General features: G+C 40.6%; 1 pseudogene across 1 annotated transcript; it reads right to left on the bottom strand.

Moving 5' to 3' along the window:
* Positions 1–7,508: 7,508 nt before the first annotated feature.
* Positions 7,509–8,152, bottom strand: LOC104669142 (annotated as a pseudogene). The gene has a single exon (XR_748945.2). The product of XR_748945.2 is annotated as a 60S ribosomal protein L13a pseudogene (transcript).
* Between the last annotated feature and the right edge of the window lie 12,795 nt (positions 8,153–20,947).

Below are 20,947 nucleotides of genomic sequence, written 5' to 3'. Positions count from 1 at the left end.
AGACTACCTTTTAGAAACACATACTAAAATATTTAAGCAGGGAAATGACATGATGTCTGGAATTTATTTTATATTCCTTTTGAGGAAGGAAGGGAAACTGGGTGGAGTATAGATGTAATAGGATTGGCCATGAATGGATGATTGTTGAGGCTGGGTGATGGGCACATGATGGTACAAAATAATTTTCTCTTGACCTAAGAATTGAAATTTTCAATAATTAAAAGTTTTTTTCCAAAGGCATTTGAGTGATGCTTTTCCCATGCATTACATCATTTAATCATCACCACTGTCTTGTGAGGTAACTAGAATAACTATGTGCAGACTAATAATCCAAGGCTCAGAGAGATTAAGTTACATGGCTAGGATCACACAGCTAGTTAGAGGCTGGATTCAAATCCAGGCTCTCCACCTCAAACTCTCATTCTTCTGTCAACCCGTACTTTGTATGATGCACAGTAAAGTCATTATGGATTGCTTCATGAGAATAAGGTGAGAAGAACCAGAGGAATGGATTTAACACCTTTGCTCTCATGCAGAATGATGAATTTGTGGCATGTGCTTCTCTAATTAGGAAGAGATTAATACCAACCCCCAGCTGCTGTGAGTTATCATCAAGCATGGAGAAAGCATGCTACTAACGCGGATTGATTTATAAGTTCCAGATGTGAAAAGAGAGGATCTATTAAGTTTTTTCCATATACCATCAAAGACGATAGTAAAAATAATTTACGTTATTAAATTCATTGACTGAAATTGCTCTTTGCAGGACTAAAAGCTTTTATTATCTTCCTTTTCCTTCAAAATACAGTCAATAGGTGCTGAGAAAATTTTTTTTACCAGGATAACATCTGAAAGAGGGATGAATAATTAACTAATACTTGAATCTTGTTAATACATCTATGGTAAAATTAAATGACTTTTGGCCAGATGCAGTGGCTCACACCTGGAATCCCAGCACTTTAAAAGGCCAAGACAGAAGAATTACTTGAGCCCAGGAATTTGAGACCAGCCTAGGCAACATAGTGAGACCTCATATCTACAATTCTTTTTTTTTTTTTTTTTAATTAGCCAGGTGTGCTGGTGTGTGCCTGTAGTCCCAGCTACTTAGGATGCTGAGGTGGGAGGATTGCTTGAACCTGAGAGGTCAAGGCTGCAGTGAGCTGTGATTGTACCACTACACTCCAGCCTGGGCAACAGAGGAAGACCCCATCTCTAAATAAATAAATACATTAATTAATTAAATAAATAAATATTTTTTGTCCTTAGATCACTTATGATTTCCTAAAAGGCCTATGCCTATTGTGATATGATGTATGTTTACATTTCATACATAAAAGATTTTGCAAAGCATAACTTTGCCAATGCTTTTAGCAAAGATTTTCACTCCTTGACAATTATAATACAATGTAGTGTTTTTCTTAAGCTAATAAATTTACCACTAAATATCTTGTAGGAAATGCAAACAAGGTATATTAATATACCAATTATTACTCTTTGTATCTAGATCTTTGGTCTTAGGTATCACTACTTACAGGTGATATCCTATTATAATAGTCAAACTCAGCAATTGAATGAAAAATTACACGTAGCTTCATATCCTCTGAAAAGATTTGCAAAGCTTTGACTAGTTCTATGTCAGAATATAATAAAAGAGACAAAAAACAATGGACCATTAGTGACGAGACAAAAATAGTAAGAAAAAAAGCTTGTGAAGTCAATCCTGAAACAAACCAAGTGTCCTGTAGAATGTTATTTCTAGGCCAAGATAGTAATGGCCTTGAAGAACCTTAGCTTTCTTGTCTAGCACAAATGTCTGCTTCCCAAGCAGCTGCTTTAAATCTGACATCTCCATCATCAAGATCAGTGGTCATTTCCTGCTTCACACCTGAGTTTATCCATTTCACCTGAGAGCCGAAGTTGGCGGAAGGCAGGAATCAGGGATCAGGGAGTCAGGTAGAGGCTAAATGGCACACACCGATTTCTGGAACACTGAGTGCCAATAATTAAAGAACAAAACACAAATGAGAGATGTTGCAGCACAAGTTGCAACCAAGAGTGCCCTGGAGTTTCCTTGGAAAGAATAGGATATGAATACTTTATTATAAGGGTCTGAGAAGGCTTCATCAACTAGGAATGTCTTTCCATGTGTCTTGAGTGAAGACTTATGTGTTTTCTTTAAATGCATTTTATTTAAAAACTGAGGTCTGGCCAAAAGGGTTTAAAGATTTTCCAATCTTCTAAAAATTGTGAAAACTGAAAAACAAAATCACTATTCCTATGCAGGACAAATTTTTTTCTTCTTCTTTTTTCTAAAAAGAAAAAAGAAGAAGAAAAAAATTCACACATAAATTGGGGAAATACTCAAGGCAAAAATTCTCCATTTAGGTATATATACATGACGAAGTAAAGTAATCCTTACCCTCACAGTCAGGAATAGTATAGAAAACTACTGTTAGATCTTACACTGTTACGAAATATCTTTTACAAAAAGGGTTGAATGTGTAAGATAAAACACCTCTTTGTTTCAGAAGCACATCATCAGTTTATGTCAAGAAGCCATTCCTGATTTACCACACCTGCTACATTCCTGCCTCACTCTGTAATTTATTGTTTTTCTTAAATACAGGATGGCTCAGCAGATGTCACATCTGGGTATCCTACAGGTTGGAGTTTTAGTTTGTTTTTAGCTGGACGGCATGACAGAGTTTAATGCCTTGGATAAGCTTACGCTGCAAACATTTTTAGCCTGAACTATGTTACATCTAAGATTTTCCTGAGACTTTAAGACTGACCTGATAAGGAAGAAAAAGTCAACATTATTTCAAAAGGAGGAGGAGGAAGATGGGGGAAAGAAACAATAGTTTTGGACCTACCAGATTAACCGTGTACCCTGGACCTGATACAATAATTAATGCTGCATTAGATAACCCAGTTCTGTGCAATGAGCAAAAACTGTCAATGAAAAATGTCTGGCTGTTACATATAGTATTTAGTGCAGTTTCCCAAACATTGTTTTCTGAATTTAATTTGATTTAGCTTTTGGCCCCTCTTAATACTTGGCAGGCAAAGTACAATATAAATAAAATCCTGTGTAGGATTACCAGATTTCTGGGCTATTAGCGCTATTCTCTTTTCATTTCATCATTGTGAAACAAACTGTACTTGCAACTTAAACTGGAATAGCCATTAGTAGCTGGCTACCAAATGCCATTAGTAAATATGCTACCAAAACTAAACAAGACAAAAATAATCTCTAAATATGACCACACACACACACACACACACACACACCTCCCCTCCACAACACACACAGGTTAGGAGTCATAAAGCAAAGTTTGATAAATTATACTACTATCAAAAACACAACCTCAAAACAAAAATACCAGAGGCAGAAAGGATGTGAGTAAACAGTAATCTTCACTGCTGACTGAGTAGGAATTATACAATGTAGTCTTTTTTTTTTTTTTTTTGAGACGGAGTTTCCTTCTGTCAGCCAGGCTGTTGTGATCTCCAACCTCTGTCTCCCGGGTTCAAGCAACTCTCGTGCCTCAGCCTCCCGAGTAGCTGGGATCACAGGCGCACAACATCATGCCCGGCTGATTTTTTTATTTTTAGTAGAGACAGGTTTTCACCACGTTGGCCAGGCTGGTCTCCAACTCCTGACCTCAAGTGATCTGCCCACCCTGACCTTTCAAAGTCCTGGGATTACAGGCATGAGCCACTGTGCCAGGCCTGATGTAACTGTTTTGAAGAGCAATTTGGCAATATCCAGTAAAGAGGTGTGCAAACCTTATAACCCATCAGTTTCATTTGTAAATAGATAACCTAGAGAAATCAGACATTTGCATAAGGAGGTATGTTCAAAGCAGCATTGTTTTTACTAGTGAAAAAAAGGAGAAATAATCTAAATGTTTATTAATTTTAGAATAGAAAGATAAATTCATAAAATGTAATACTGTTCATTATTTAAAATAAATAAACTCCATCTACATGTATCATCATAAATAAGTTTTGAGGTCATGTTGAATAACAATGGTGAATTCCAGAATGATAGGCAAAGTAGATGCAATTTATATAAATGTTAACATTTTACAAAAATATATTATTTAAAAATGTTAGGGTCAGCCATCATGACTCACACCTGGAACCCCAGCACTTTGGGAAGTCGAAGCAGGAGGATCACTTGAGCCTAGACATTTGAGACCAGCCTAGGCAACATGGTGAGACTCCATATCTACAAAAATAAAAATAATTAGCTGGGTGTGGTGGTGTGCATCTGTCATCCCAGCTACTTGGGAGGCTGAGGTGGGAGGATCCCTTGAGCCTGGGAAGTCGAGGCTGCAGTGAGTCATGATGGTGCCACTGCACTCCAGCTTGGGTGGACAGAGCAAGACTTTGTCTCAAGTAATAAATAATTCAAAATTTAAAAAACATGGCTCTGTGGAAGAAGTATAAAACCACAGAAGTATTGGAGGATTTGAAATAGTTCATGAAAACAATGGAATTAAAATATAAAAATAAAAAATATAAAGTTTATTTCTCAACGTAAGTTCCATCAAGTTCTAAACAGTTTTGTAAGAAATAATACTAGTCATTTAGTCCATCCCTAAAGAACTGAGCATTCTGGAAATGTGTGCAGTCTTTTTTCACATTATTAACTGAAGAAAAATGGCAGCCCATTAAAGATATTTTTTAAGATTAGGAAACAAAAAAAGTCAGAAAGAGCCAAGTGAGGACTGTGAAGTGGATGTCTAATGGTTTCCCATGGAAACAGTGACAAGATTGCCTTGTTTGAAAGAGGAATGAGCAGAAGCATTGTCATGGCAGAGAAAGACTCTCTGGTGAAGTTTCCCAGCCATTTTTCTGCTAAAGCATTGCTAACTTTCTCAAAATACTCTCACGGTCAGCAGAAACTCAACCAGCAAAATGCCTTAAGTATTCCCCCAAACTGTTACCGTGACCTTTGCTCTTGACCAGTTCACTTTTGCTTTGACTGGCCTACTTCCACCTCTTGGTATCCATTGTTTTGATTGTGCTTTGTTTTCAGGATCATACTGCTAAAGCCATGTTTCATCTCCTGTTACAATTCTTCAAAGAAAGGCATCAGGATCTTGATCCCATTTACTTAAAATCTCCACTGAAAGCTCTGCTCTTGTCTGCAGCTGATCCGGGAGCAATTGTATGGGCACCCATCAGGTGGAAAGACTGCTCAACTTTAATTTTTCAGTCAGCATTGTGTATACTGAACCAATTGAGATGTCTGTGGTGTTGGTTTTTGTTTCTGTTGTTCATCACTGGTGCTCTTAAAGTAAAATGTTTTCCTTGCAAATTGATGTGGATGGTCTGCCACTGCAAGCTTCATATTCAACACCATCTTGTCCTTTCTTAAAATGAACTATCCATGTGTAAACTGCTGATTTCTTTGGCACATTGTCCCCATAAACTTTTCATAAAGCATCAGTGATTTAATCATTCTTTCACTCAAGCTGCACCATAAATATGATGTTGGCTTTTGCTTCAATTTTAGCAGAATTTATGTTGCTCCAAGAGGGGCTCTTTTCAAACTGATGCCTTATTCTTCTTAGTGTCTCAAACTAGATTCTGTTCAGACATGTTATGACAAGATAATGTGAGTTTCCTTTGGTGCCAAAAAATTTTGAAATCCATTCTTAGTTTTTTTCATAAAAGGCACTTTCCAAAATCTTTTTAAAGACCCTTCCTGCCGGGCGCGGTGGCTCAAGCCTGTAATCCCAGCACTTTGGGAGGCCGAGACGGGCGGATCACAAGGTCAGGAGATCGAGACCATCCTGGCGAACACAGTGAAACCCCGTCTCTACTAAAAATACAAAAAACTAGCCGGGTGACGAGGCGGGCGCCTGTAGTCCCAGCTACTTGGGAGGCTGAGGCAGGAGAATGGCGGGAACCCGGCAGGCGGAGCTTGCAGTGAGCTGAGATCCGGCCACTGCACTCCAGCCTGGGCGACAGAGCAAGACTCCGCCTCAAAAAAAAAAAAAAAAAAAAAAAAAAAAAGACCCTTCCTATAATGCTTAAGGTACTCATCAAAATTGGAGGTGACTCACTTGTTTAGGCTAGGCCTAATTTGGGTCCTTAAAAAAAAAAAAAAAAAAAAGCAGCTGGGCATGGTGGCTCATGCCTGTAATCCAAGCACTTTGGGAGGAGGATTGCTTGAGCCTAGGAGTTTGAGATCAGCCTGGGCATCAGGGTGAGACCCTAGCTCTAAAAACAAACAAACAAACAAACAAATAAAACTTTAATAGAAAATAAAGCAATGAGGTAGAAGTTTCAGTATACCAAATAACTGGAGACCATTCAAAAGGTTTGTGGGTTTTTTAAAACTGTTTTAAAATTCATTCTTCAAAAATGTTCAGACATGACCACATTGGTTTCATCACAGTGCTTATGAAGTTTCTTCATTTTTCATATGTCCAAGCAAGCCTGAACACCCCCAACTCCCTCAACCATGACCTTTTGCAGAAGCAGACATGGAGGGCTTTGATGCCAACTAATACGTGCTTCAAAGTGGACAGAAACAGATATTATGACCTTAAAAAAAATCTCTCCTGAGACTGAAATAAATTATAATGATGCCATCTGATCATAACTCAATGATCTCATTTGAGCCAAGTCTGATGGGCAGATCCTTCTCTGTTGTTTATTAGCAACATCTATCAAGAGGCTAGCACAGTTTGAGAATAGCTTCTCATGGGAACTATGCAAGTGTTACTATTGCAATACTGTGAAATTAATCTCTCTTAGAAAGATGCTTGAAGATCTTGTTGTAACTTACTGAAGAACAACTGTTAACAATCCATTTGTTCTTTCTTTCTTTCTTTTTCTTTTTTTTCTTGCAATGAAGTCTCACTCTGTCACCAAGACTGGAGTGCAGTGGCACGATCTTGGCTCACCGCAACCTCCACCTCCTAGGTTCAAGCCATTCTCTCTGTCTTAGTCTCCCGAGCAGCTGGGATTACAGGTGCCCGCCACCACGCCTGGCTAATTTTTGTTGTTGTTGTTGTTGTTGTTTTTCTTTAAAAGCAATTTATTTCTCATTAGAAAATACAGGTGAGGAGCTCGGGCGATGCCTGTAACCCCTTGGTTGCGCATCTTCCCAGTCTATTTCTGCTTCTAGAAATACCCTGTGTATAACAGCAAGCTCATGCTGTTCCCAAGTGCTTGCACATTCTAACAGCTGCAGAGTATATGACCAGGTGGAAAATCCAACAGATGCCCTACTCACAAGGTAGGGCCCTCCAGCCCGTCTTCTGGCTCCCTTTTGCTAACAGTAACTGGTTGCTCTTCCTATTGGTCATAGAAAAATGACAGCTGCACAATTCTCTGCTTTCAAGCAACCTCAGGAGGCAGTGACTAAGACCCTTTCCTTGCTCCCAGCTTCCTATGTCCCCGGCCGCCTGTGGCACCTGGACTACTGCTGCCCCTGGGTCCCGCACATTCCAGGGCGACGATGTAGGAAGGGCAGGCCACGCACAAGGAGTTAACAGTCTTTATTGGGCTCAGACCAGGAGTCCGTGGATCTTGAGGACCTGTGTGTATTTGTCAATCTTCTTCTCCACGTTCTTCTCGGCCTGTTTCCATAGCCTCATGAGCTGTTTCTTCTTCCGGTAGTGGGTCTTGACTTTCTCTTTCCTCTTCTCCTCCAGGATGGCTGTCACTGCCTGGTACTTCCAGCCAGCCTCGTTAGCCAGGCGCCCCAGATAGGCAAACTTTCTTGTAGGCTTCAGACGCATGACCTTGAGGGCAGCAGGAACCACCATCCGCTTTTTCTTGTCGTAGGGCGGTGGGATGCCGTTAAACACCTTGAGGCGGTCCAGGGCAGCCTGGCCTCGCTTGGTCTTGTGAGGCAGCAGCATGCCTCGCTCGGTCCGCCACAAGATGCGGCTGGGGGCTCGGAAGTGGTAGAGGCCTCGGGAAGGGTTGGTGTTCATCCGCTTGCAGAGAAAGCCAGGTACTTCAACTTGTTTCTGTAGAAATTGCCAGAAATGTTGATGCCTTCGCAGCGTACCACCACCACCTTCCGGCCCAGCAGTACCTGTTTAGCCACGATGGCCGCCAGGTGGCCCAGGAGATGGCCTCGACCATCGAGCACCAGGACCTGCACCTCTACCATCTTCGGCAGCCACCTGGGAAAGAATTTTTGTATTTTTTTAGTAAAGATAGGGTTTCACCATGTTGGTCAGGCTGGTCTTGAACTCCTGACCTTAGGTGATCCTCCCACCTTGGCCTCCCAAACTGCTGGGATTACAGGTGTAAGCCACTGCGCCTGGCCCCAATTGTTATTTCTGTCTTTTTTTTTTTTTTTTTTTTTTTTTTTTTTTTTTTTTTTTGAGATGGAGTCTTGCTCTGTCGCCCAGGCTGGAGTGCAGTGGCCGGATCTCAGCTCACTGCAAGCTCCGCCTCCCGGGTTCACGCCATTCTCCTGCCTCAGCCTCCCGAGTAGCTGGGACTACAGGCGCCCGCCACCACGCCCGGCTAGTTTTTTGTATTTTTTTTTTAGTAGAGACGGGGTTTCACCGTGTTAGCCAGGATGGTCTCGATCTCCTGACCTCATGATCCGCCCATCTCGGCCTCCCAAAGTGCTGGGATTACAGGCTTGAGCCACCGCGCCCGGCCTATTTCTGTCTTTTTAACATTTTCTTTTTTTTTTTTTTTTTTTCCTGAAAGACAAAGGAAAATATTTAAATATTTGGTTCATGTGATGGGGGTTTGAGAGGTATAAAGGGTCTCCAAAAACACAGGCACATTTCCTTCAGAATGCTAGTTATTCTGGTGAGGGGTGGAAAGGAATGGAATTGGAGAGGGTATGAAAGAACTTCAGTTTTATCTGTAACATTTTTTCTTTTTAAAAAAAAGGCTGAAGCAAATATTACAAAATGACAACATGTTAAAACTAGGTGGTGGCTGTATGAGTGCTCATTATATAATCCTCTCCTGTTTTCTCTCTACTTGGAACATTTAATAGAAAAAGAAATTCAGAAATAAATTACCAAAAGGACAAACAACAAAACTGAAGAGTATTCAAAACATGTATGAGAAAAGAATCTATTTTCTTAATATGTAAAGACAAATCAATAAGGAAAAGATAAATGACCCAATAGAAAAACCAGCTAAAGATATGAATAAAAAATTTACATTAAAAGTTAATGAAGTTGTAAAATAGCCTAAATATGTATGTGTCTCTCCATGTATGTCTGCGTGTGTGTGTGTGTGTATATATATATATGCACTCACTAAACAAATGCAAATCAAGAAAACAATACTGCTTTTCATTATCGTACTGGCAAACTTTTCTAAAGTTTATCAGTTTTATCAGTGCTGAGGAAACATAGCTTCATGTTTCTGAAAAGAGTGTAAACTGCTGTAATAATTCTGGAAGCTGAAAATTTTAAGTGCACATTCTCTTTGAGCACTTTCACTTTTAGGAATTTTTTTCCTTTTATAGCTGCACAAATGCACAAAGATATATGTACAAAGGTAATGTTTGTCAAAGTAAAAAATTGAGGAAAAACTAAATTTCTATCAACGGAAGAGATTAAATTGACGACGGTACATCTAATTTATAGAATTTTATGCAACTATGAAGAAAAAGTAGTAGATCTATATGTTGACAAAGGAAGATGCCCATAATACAACATAAGTTTTAAAAAAGCAAGTGGTGGAACTATATATTTAATACAATCCTATTTGCATTAAAAGGCATACATTAGATACATGTTTGCAAACATATGTCTGTAAGAAACAGTGATCATCTCTAGGAGATGATCCTGAAGGTTGAGAATAGGAAAGAAATCTTTTATTTCCTCCTAGACTTTTAATACACCAGATCTTTATGCTGCAAATGACAGAAAACTGAAACTGCCCTAAGAAATGAATTATTTATTGGCTCAATTTAAAGGAAATCTGTGAGTAGTTTCAGGTTCCTCTTGAATCAGGGCTGCCCAGTGTGTCACTAGGATGCTTCTTCTGGGTGTTAAGTTCATCCTTTGCACATATGAATGGTTCTCTCTGGGAGTATCTGACAGCCATGGTTATTTGGATGACTCCACTCAAGTTAGCTACATGGCAACTGTTACCAAGCTTTACCATCTTGCAAAGCTCAAAGGCAAGAATGAATGCCTCTCTTTTCCAAAAGTCTCTATGGGCTCCCAGGTGTTCGTCAGTTCTTACTGGATTGTATGACCATTCTTGAATCAATCATCATCAATGGTAGTGACTGATTTGGGGTCAATTTCACCCAAACCAAGTAACAGAATGGGATCCGGATGGTTTCCCAAAATAAGGTGGGATGCTATGCAACAAACAACAGATATTCACTGTTGCTAGATAATGCTTTACCAAGTGCATCACACACACACACACACACACACACACACACACACACACGTTACAGTCTTCTAAGGCCTAGAATCTGAGCTCCATAGGAAGGGACTGTGTCAGTATCATACATTGTCCTGTCCTTTGGGCCTAAGTCAGTTCCTGGTACATGGTCAGGAGAATACATGTATTAGTAGAAGAAAAACAAAACAACGTACCTTGCAACTTCACTTCTAAGCATTGGCTACAAATTAGAAAAAAAAATAGTTATAGAAGAGTATTGTCAAGACTATCATCTATACTATCTTCATCCAAAGTAAATAGAAGAGAAGCTGATGCAGTGAGAGATATTTTTTTAAGGAGAAACACTGATGGCTCTTTTAAACATTTGCTTTTTGTTGATAGAAATTATTCAATGTATTATGGAGATTCATTCCCATAAACTATTGCAATAATGGTTGAACTCAGTAATTATTTTTTTTTTTTTTTTTTTTTGAGACAGAGTTTCACTCTTTTGCCCAGGCTGGAGTGCAATGGCACAATCTCAGCTTACTGCAACCTCTGCCCCCTAAGTTCAAGCAATTCTCCTGCCTCAGCCTCCCAAGTAGCTGGGATTACAGGCATGCACCACCACACCCTGCTAATTTTGTATTTTTAGTAGAGATAGGGTTTCTCCATGTTGGTCAGGCTGGTCTCGAACTCACGACCTCAGGTGATCTACCTGCCTTGGCCTCCCAAAGTGCTGGGATTACAGGCATGAGCTGCCACGTCTCGTCAGCAAATTCATTTACACCGTTATTCAAACAGGAACTTAGGGTCAGGCTAATTTACTTTAAGATTTTTCTTCTTCCTCCTCTTCCCTTTCCTTCAGCCTCCTCTGGGTACTCCTTACACTGGGCCACTGTGAACTGCTTCTGCTTGTGCAACTTGCCATATAAATAGTGTCACCAGATAAAATACAGGATGCCCAGGTACATGTGAATTTCAGATAAACAATGATTTGTTTTTTATCATAAGTATGTCTCAGATATTGCATGGGGATATGCTTATACTAGAAACTTGTTATTTATCTGAAGTTAACATTCAACTCACAGCCCTGAATATTTATGAGCTGTAGTTCTGTATTTTTATGTGCTAAATCTGGCAACCTTACACATAATTCTAAGGGCCTGTTGTGTCCGGAATTGGTTCCTTCCAGTGGGTTCTCAGTCTCACTGACTTCAAGAAGGAAGCCACGGACCCTCGCAGTGAGTGTTACAGTTCTTAAAGATGGTGTGTCCGGAGTTTGTTCCTTCAGATGTTCAGATGTGTCTGGAGTTTCTTCCTTCTGGTAGGTTCGTGGTCTTGCTGATTCCAGGAGTGAAGCCGCAGACATTTGCAGTGAGTGTTATGGCTCATAAAGGTAGTGCAGACCCAAAAAGTGAGCAGCATCAAGATTTATTATGAGGGCAAAAGAACAGAGCTTCCACAGCATAGAAGGTGACCCCAGTGGGTTGCCGCTTCCGGCTCAGGTGGCCCGCTTTTATTCCCTTATTTGGCCCCACCCACATCCTGCTGATTGGTCCATTTTACAGAGTGCTGATTTGTCCATTTTTGCAGAGTGCTGATTGGTGCCTTTACAAACTTTAGCTAGACACAGAGTGCTGATTGGTGCGTTTTTACAGCGTGCTGATTGGTGCATTTACAATCCTTTAGCTAGACAGAAAAGTTCTCCAAGTCCCCACCCAACCCAGAAGGCCAGCTGGCTTCACCTCTCACAGTGACAATTTTTAGTTTGCTAAAGGGTAAAACCATGGACTTTCTGGACTACAAAATACCTGATTGTTGGAATTTTACTTTTAGATCTGCCTCTTTCATAAAGTAAGACCATGTGTAACCACCACTCAGGTTAAGAAATATATATACACTTTTATTTTATTTTTTATTTATTTTTTTGAGACAGAGTCTCACTCTGTCACCCAGGCTGGAGTGTAATGGCACGATCTCAGCTCACTGCAACCTCCACCTCCTGGGTTCAAGTGAGTCTTCCGCTTCCACCTCCCGACTAGTTGGGAGTACAGGCATGCACCGCCATGCCCAGCTAATTTTTGTATTTTTAGTAGAGACGGGGTTTCACCATATTGGGCAGGCTGTTCTCGAACTCCTGACCCCGTGATTCACCTGCCTTGGCCTCCCAAAGTGCTGGGATTACAGGCATAAGCCACTGCACCCAGTCAGAAATATAGTAATAGTAGGACTATGCCAGTACCTTCGAAGCTATCTGTGTTCCTCTCCTCGGGTGGCATCCTTCTCCTTCCCCTCAACGGGTAACCACTATCCTGACTTTTATGATAATCATTCTGTCTGATGTTTCTTAGGTTTGCCACCTATGTATACATCCATAAACAACATAGTTTATTTTGACTGTTTTTGAACTTTATACAAAAGTTTCTATGTAAGTGATCTTTGTGACTTGTTTCTTTCACTGTGTTTATAAAATGTATCCTTTTTTTTTTTTTTTTTTTTGAGACGTGGAGTACTGCGGTATGATTACCGTTTACTGCAGCCTCAACCTCCCAGGCTTAAGTGATCCTACCATCTCAACCTGCAGAGTAGCTGGAACCACAGGCACATGCCACCACATCTGGCTAATTTTTTTTCTTTTAGAGACAGGGTCTCACTAGGTTGCCCAGGGTGGTCTTGAACTCCCAGGCTCAAGCAATCCTCCCATGTCAGCCACCCAAAGTGTTGGGATTACATGCATGGGCCACCGTGCCTGGGAGTTTATCCATGTCAATGCATACAGCTGTGGTTCTTTAATTCTTCTTTTGTATATTGTTCCAATACGTGATTGTGCCCATAATTTATTCATCCATTGTACTGTTGTGCTGCTGATGGTACAGTTTTAACTTAAACTGACAATTTTTTAAATGTTTTAAATGTATAGAAATAAGCCCAAATAACTATATCATGTGTAAAATGGGAATAATAAAAGAAAAAATAAAATAATAAAATAACTATCATAAAATAGTTTCACACTATGCAGGAAAATTGCTAATATTTAGTACTCTCTAAGATTTATTGTTATTGTTTTCAATAATAGGGAAATATTTAAGATGGCTTATATAAAATGGTTCTCATTTATAGTCATTTAATTTTTTTTTTTTTTTTTTTTTTTTTTTGAGACAGAGTCTTGCTCTGTTGCCCAGGCTGGACTGCAGTGGCAGGATCTCGGCTCACTGCAACCTCCACCTCCCGGGTTGAAGCGATTCTAGTGCCTCAGCCTACCAACTAGCTGGGATTACAGGCAGGCGCCACCACACCTGGCTGATTTTTGTATTTTTAGTGGAGACGGGGTTTCACCATGTTGGCCAGGCTGGTCTCAAACTCCTGACTCAAGTGATCCGCCCACCTTGGCCTCCCAAATTGCTGGGATTGCAGGTGTGAACCATTGCACCTGGCCTAAATTTTTTGTTGTTGTGCAACATACAAAGAATAAAATGAACAAATCTTAAGAATATAGCTTTATGAATTTTTACATATATGCCTATGCAATCACCACCCAGATCAAAATGTAGAACATTTCCAGCACCCTTTTAAGATGACTGTCTTACGACTCTTTATTTCCTGTTGCTACCTACTAGAAAGCTGACTGCCCACATTTTTGAATACATGTCTAATACTGGGCCGCACGATGTTGGTTTCTGGGCTTTTGGGTGCCACCATATGGTAAGCCTGCTGTACTGCAATAGATTTCCAAAATAAAAAGTAATAATACAGATTCTGATGTGGTTAACAATGAAAACAGAGGACCTAATATTTCCACTAAAAAAGAAAAAGACTTATCTTCCAAAAGGATAATTTAAGATCATGTACATAATGACATTACATGTTCACAGTTAAATTGATCATATAATTTTCTACTTGTATATTTAGCGTATAAAGAAAAAAAGATTGCAGCCTGGCATTGACAAGAGAATACTGATATAAGCAGGAGGCAGAGAACTCTCCTAGGCAGATAGGGAGGGTCCCTGGAGAACCCCCGACCTGCCAAGGTCATTGTGCACAGGGGGCTTGCTTAAACATGCCCGCTGAAGGGGTGACCTGCCCCTCCACACCTGTGGGCATTTCTCGTTTAGGTGGAACGAGAGACTTGAGAAAATAAATGAGACACAGAGACAAAGTATAGAGAAAGAAAAAGTGGGCCCAGGGAACCGGTGCTCAGCATACAGAGGACCAATGCCAGCACCGGTCTCTGAGTCCCCTCAGTATTTATTGATCATTATCTTTACCATCTTAGAAAAAGGGAAGGGGCAGGATAATAGGATCATGTAGGGAGAAGGTCAGCAGTAACACATTGAATAAAGATCTCTGTGACATAAGTTTAAGGAAAAGTGCTGTGCCTTGATATGCATATGTAAACATCTCCATAAACCTTTTTAGTGCATAAAGAGCAGCATTGCGCTAGGAAGTCCCACCTTTCACCCTAAGGCGGTTTTCTCCTTTCTCAGTAAACAGAATATACAATCGGGTTTTACACCAAGATGTTCCATTGCCCAGGGACGGGCAGGGATGCTTTTCTCTATCTCAACTGCCAAGAAGCCTTCTTTTCTCTAATAATAGTCCTCCTCAGCACAGACCCTTCACGGGTGTCAGGCTGGGGGAGGATTAGGTCTTTCCCTTCCCACAAGGCCATATTTCAGACTATCACATGGGGAGAAACCTTGGACAATACCTAACTTTCCTAGGCAGAGGTCCCTGCGACCTTTGGCAGTGTACTGTCCCTGGGTACTTGAGATTAAGAGAATGGTGGCGACTTTTAACCAGCAAGCTGCCTTCAGGCACTTCTTTAACAAAGCACACCCTGCACAGCCCAAAATCCTTTAAACCTTGAGTCACCACAGCACATATCTCTTGCAAGGACAAGGTTGGGGGTAGGGTCACAGATTAACAGCATCTCAAACACAGAACAAAATGGAGTCTCTTATGTCTACTTTCTATATAGACATAGTAACAGTCTGATCTTTCTTTTTTTTTTTTTTGAGATGGAGTCTGGCTCTGTGGCCCAGGCTGGAGTGCAGTGGCGTGATCTTGGCTCACTGCAAGCTCTGCCTCCCGGGTTCACACCATTCTCCTGCCTCAGCCTCCCATGTAGCTGGGACTACAGGCGCCCGCCACTGCACCCGGCTAATTTTTTGTATTTTTAGTAGAGACGGGGTTTCACCGTGTTAGCCAGGATGGCCTCGGTCTCCTGACCTTGTGATCCTCCCATCTCGGCCTCCCAAAGTGCTGGGATTACAGGCGTGAGCCACCACGCCCGGCCACATAGTCTGATCTTTCTTTTCCCCACAGCCTGCAATGAAAAATTCCATCCCTCAACACATCCGTAGAAAGGAAATAAATCAATGTGGAGTAGCTCAGACTAAGGACCAGCGTGCGCACTGGAAAGACGGGGTGGAGCCACCAGGAATTGGCGCCCTATGTAAATAGGGAACCCAGCCCCATCAGCAGATATAGAAGCAACTGTACTCAACTGTGAAGGAAGACAACCAGCAACCTGCTTTCAGGACCCCTTTTTGCTGAGAGCTCTCCTTTTCGCTTAATAAATTCTATTCCACTCACTATTTGATGTTCCCGTGCCTAATTTTTCCTGGTCATGAGACAATAACTTGGATCTAGCTGAGCTAAGGAGTAAAAAATCCTGCATCAATATGAATTTTATTTAAACACTGGATTTTGGTAAAAGTCATGGTGTTCAGGCCCAGCAGGCCAACTTTAATCTCTGAAATATGGTACAATCCAATGGTAATAAAGGCACAACATATTTCATAAACACTAGAAAGGTCAATGTTGATTCTTTGTGTAAGACTTTCCCCAAAAAGACATTATTTGGATTCAGTCTTGAAAAAAGAATAAGTGCGTGTAAGGCAGTAAGAGTGAGGAATGACTCTTCAAGCAGAAGGAACATAATGACAAAGGTATGGGGAATGGAAACACGACTTGTCCACAAGCAGAGAGAAAGCAGCTCAATGTGGTTAGAACGTGGCTAACAGGAGAGTAACTACTAGGAAATAAAGCTTAAGAGGAAGATGGAGTCCAGATTACTACTGCCCTTCCATGAGCTGGAATTTGGGTATCACCCTGAAGGGCAGACAAGGGGGGTCCTTTGAAGGAGGACCTTAAGAAGGAGTTGGTCAAAAGCAATGGAGAAAACTGTTCTTGGTGTTTTTAAAATGTGAAATCACTACTTTTTATGTGTTTAGAATAGACAGTATTGTTGTCTTTTGTAGCACTGGCTACCATCTGTCAGTGTTATTTTCCTTTTTGCTTTGTGAAGAGAATGGGATAGTTAAATAGCTTCAGAAATCCAGGAGTATCTTATTATTCTGTTTTAGACACAGCTTCAGCACTGGGTTTGCGTCTCCATTTATATATCATGGTCTACTATACAACAGCCTATGTTAATTTTCCTTGCATTTTAGGTTGGCAGATATTTCAAGTATTATCAGCCACTAGCTGTAAAATGTCTTGAGGCTGGTAATGTATAGAAAGTATGAGAATAGGCCAGATGGGCTGGCTCACGCCTGTAGTCCCATCACTTTGGGAGGCCAAGGTGAGTGGACTGCCTGAGCTCAGGAGTTCAAGATCAGCCTGGACAACATGGTGAAACCCCAACTTGAAGGAAGGAAAGAAAGAGAAAGAAAGCAAGCAAGAAAGCAAGAAAGAAAGAAAGAAAGAAAGAAGGGAGGGAGGGAGGGAGGGAGGGGAAAATTACATGCAACTAGTTTATTCAAATCTTCGAACTTACTGATATATTTTTATTATAAACTGTATCCCGACTATAAATTACTGTAATTCCCTTTAGAATTATGGTGGCCTATAACAGCTACATAACAATAACAGTATATCTTAAATTGTACACTGAAATTTTTTAATGCTCATTAGGGACACATTATTTAAATAGGTCTTTCCAGTATTTTACATTTTCAGGATAGGGAAAAAAGAGACCCCAAGCATTGATAGCTTAATGAATATATATATATATATATATTTTTTTTTTTTTTTTTTTTTTTTTCTTTGAGATGGAGTCTCGCTCTTTCACATAGGCTGGAGTGCAATGGCGTGATCTTGGCGGCTCACTGCAACGTCTGCCTCCCCAGTTCAAGAGATTCTCCTGCCTCAGCCTTCCGAGTAGCTGGGACTACAGGCGCCCACTACCACGCCTGGCCAATTTTTTGTATTTTTTTTTTTAGTAGAGACAGGGTTTCACCATGTTAGCCAGGATGGTCTTGATCTCCTGACCTCGTAATCCATCTGCCTCAGCCTCCCAAAGTGCTAAGATTACAGATGTGAGCCACTACGCCCAGCCAGTTTAATGAATATTAAGGAAAAGTGTAAAAATGATTAAATGATTTAGTGTGCACATACGATGCATGTTGAAGACCCAGAGAAGGAAGAAATAAATGGATGGGCCACTAAATGAAGTCTTATTCTTATAGATGCAGAGCTTATTATTAAGAATCTCTCATAGGAAAGGTTCTAGGTCAAGCTGCAATAGACTATATGCACATGATTAATTCTATACCTCCCACAGCAACTTCAAGACAGTTTTTGCTTGTTTGTTTTGCTGTTTCTCCAAAATTTTCTTTTAATTTAAATTACAGGACCAGTCAGATATTCTGATAAGAAATTCACTTTTCCTCAGGAGAAAGTTCCTCAGGAGAAAGAAAATGCTTTCACAGCATTGTTAATGAACGTATACATCTCCACTTTTTTAAGGGTTAAAAATCACATTAAGTAACCAAGACAGTTTTTTTTTTTTTTTAAAGCACAGACACATAACAGTGGAAAACAATTAGAGTATCATCAATATATCAGAAATGTTGATAACTATGTGGAAAGCAAAACACAGATAGGTTTGAATTTCCAGAAAAATCAACAGAGAGAAAATTGCATCTCAGAACACCAAAGACAAGCCAGGTTCTTTTCAAGAAAGCCTCAGATAAGCTCCAGGTTCAGCATCAGCAAATTCAAAGAGAGGAATGGGCTGTGGATCAACCATCAGTTCATGAAAGATGCTTCCTGGTGAGAGAATTGGGGCCTGAGAGAAAAATGAAAGCCAGACTTGGAATAATTGCAGAATCTGGGCCAAAAAAAAAAAAGAATTAAACTAGATGCCAGGCACAGTGGCTCACACCCGTAATCCCAGCACTTTGGGAGGCCAAGGCAGGCAGATCACCTGAGGTCAGGAATTCAAGACTAGCTTGGCCAACATGGTGAAACCCTGTCTCTACTAAAAATACAAGAAATTAGCCAGGTGTGGTGGTGTGGGCCTGTAGTCCCAGCTACTCAGGAGGCTGAGGCACGATAATTGCTTGAATCCAGGAGGCGAGGTTGCAGTGAGCTGAGATTCCACCACTGCACTCCAGCCTGGGCAACAGAGGGAGACTCTAGCTCAAAAAATAAATAAATAAATAAAAGAAAGAAAGAAAGAAAAGAAAAGAAAAAAGCATTAAACTAGATAGTCATAATGAAGTTGTAACATCTATACACCAAATAACATAGCATCAACACTCAAAACAAAAACTGTAGGAGTTACAAGGAGAACTAGAAATACCCTAGAGGTAGACTTCAATTAACCCCCCTTAATCAATGTTACAGCAGTGGGCAAAAAGTAAGTGAGAATATAGGAAAAAAAAAAAAGTAATATCTTCAAAGGTCTAAGGAAAAAATTTTTGGAAGTCAGCAATATTATTAACTAAGCATGAGGACAAACAAAGACATTTGGGAAGTAAAAGAAATTATCATTCAAGCTCCCTATATGAAAAAGCATGACTTGAGGAAGTTCTTCAGCGCAAAAGAAAGAATCTAAGGTGTCAGGTTATGCAATTATGGTGGCAGCTAAGTAGAACCAGAAACAAATGAAGGAAAGATTTCAGCAGCAAAGTTTTTTTTTTTTTTTTTTTTTTTTTTTTTTTTTTTTTTTTTGAGACGGAGTCTTGCTCTGCCGCCCAGGCTGGAGTGCAGTGGCCGGCTCTCAGCTCACTGCAAGCTCCACCTCCTGGGTTCACGCCATTCTCCTGTCTCAGCCTCCCGAGTAGCTGGGACTACAGGCGCCCGCCTCGTCGCCCGGCTAGTTTTTTGTATTTTTTAGTAGAGACGGGGTTTCACCGTATTAGCCAGGATGGTCTCGATCTCCTGACCTCGTGATCCGCCCGTCTCGGCCTCCCAAAGTGCTGGGATTACAGGCTTGAGCCACCGCGCCCGGCCTCAGCAGCAAAGTTTTAACGTCATAAGATTAAGTTTCCTTCTAGCTTAGTCCAATCACAATATTTATTTATTATCATAAGTGCTATCTATTGATTTTCAATTTCAGGTATAACAATACCCAAATCACAGTATATTTAATAATTATATTAAAGAATCGCATGAAAAATCTCAACAAATTCAAGTATGCAAGAAATATCACCTTATTTTTTATACTTCAACTTAATTTCTGCATCTAGGAAATATCCTCTTTCTCCCCATACCTCCCTCATAGGTCCTGCTTGATGGGAAATGTAATTACAGACATTTCTGGGGTTACTCTGCCCTCCCTTGGTCTGGTCAATGGCACACAGTTACAAAAGCATCAGAGAAAAGGGAGACCCTCCCATCATGAGTGATCTCTATACCCAGGTAACAGAGCCTTGATGAATGATTGTTTCCCATGCTGCAAGTGTCTGCTCTTTTGGGACTTTTGGGGCCCTATGTGAGACATGAGAGTCTTAGCTAAGCTTGGGAACCCTGTGCTAGGGTCCTTCCTTCCCCAGATATCTGACACATCTAACCCTTCTGAGCCTCCTCCTTGGAGCTCCACCATGGAGCAATGTTTGAATCCTGCATACCTTTTCACCACCACCCATCCTTATGGAATCTCTAGGGAGAAGCTTCTCCCCACCTCCTGTATCTCCCAGTCACCACGCTGCCTCCATTCAATCCTGCACTCCTCAGTGAATTTAGTTTTACAGAAAACAAAATCCAGGAAAAATTGTACAGACTAATTCTGCTTTCATCTGTGTCCCATACCTCCCTGATATGATAAAATTCAGAGGCTGTTACTTGCTTCAGTGGAGAAATGGAAAGGGAGAAATACAAATATCATAAATATTATTCAGACACATGTTAATATAACTAAGAAAAATTGAGAAGCAGATGGAAGAGAAGTAGAAAGAAGGATAGTATTCTTATCTTTCATTGTGGTTATTCAATCCACGTTAAATTTGATAAATGAAGAATTAAACATTTAAATACATTGTTTAAAGTGAATAAAGCAACATTTAAACACATTGTTTAAAGTGAATAAAGCGACACACAGTGGCTCACACCTGTAATCCCAGTGCTTCAGGAGGCTGAGGCAGGATTGCTGGGACCAGGAGTTCGAGACCAGCCCAGGCAACATAGTAAGACTCTGTCTTAACAAAAAAATTACAAATTAGCTGGGTGTGGTGGTACACACCTGTAGTCCCAGCTACTTAGGAGGCTGAGTTGGAAGGATCACTTGAGCCCAGGAGTTTGAGGCAGCAGTGAGCCATGATTGTGCCACTGCACTTCAGCCTGGGTGACAAAGCTAGACCTG

The sequence above is a fragment of the Rhinopithecus roxellana genome, chromosome 5 (assembly GCF_007565055.1).
Source record: "Rhinopithecus roxellana isolate Shanxi Qingling chromosome 5, ASM756505v1, whole genome shotgun sequence".
NCBI classification, from domain to species: domain Eukaryota; kingdom Metazoa; phylum Chordata; class Mammalia; order Primates; family Cercopithecidae; genus Rhinopithecus; species Rhinopithecus roxellana.
The sequence above is the reverse complement of the archived record's forward strand: the minus strand, read 5'-3'. Positions and strand labels throughout refer to the sequence as shown.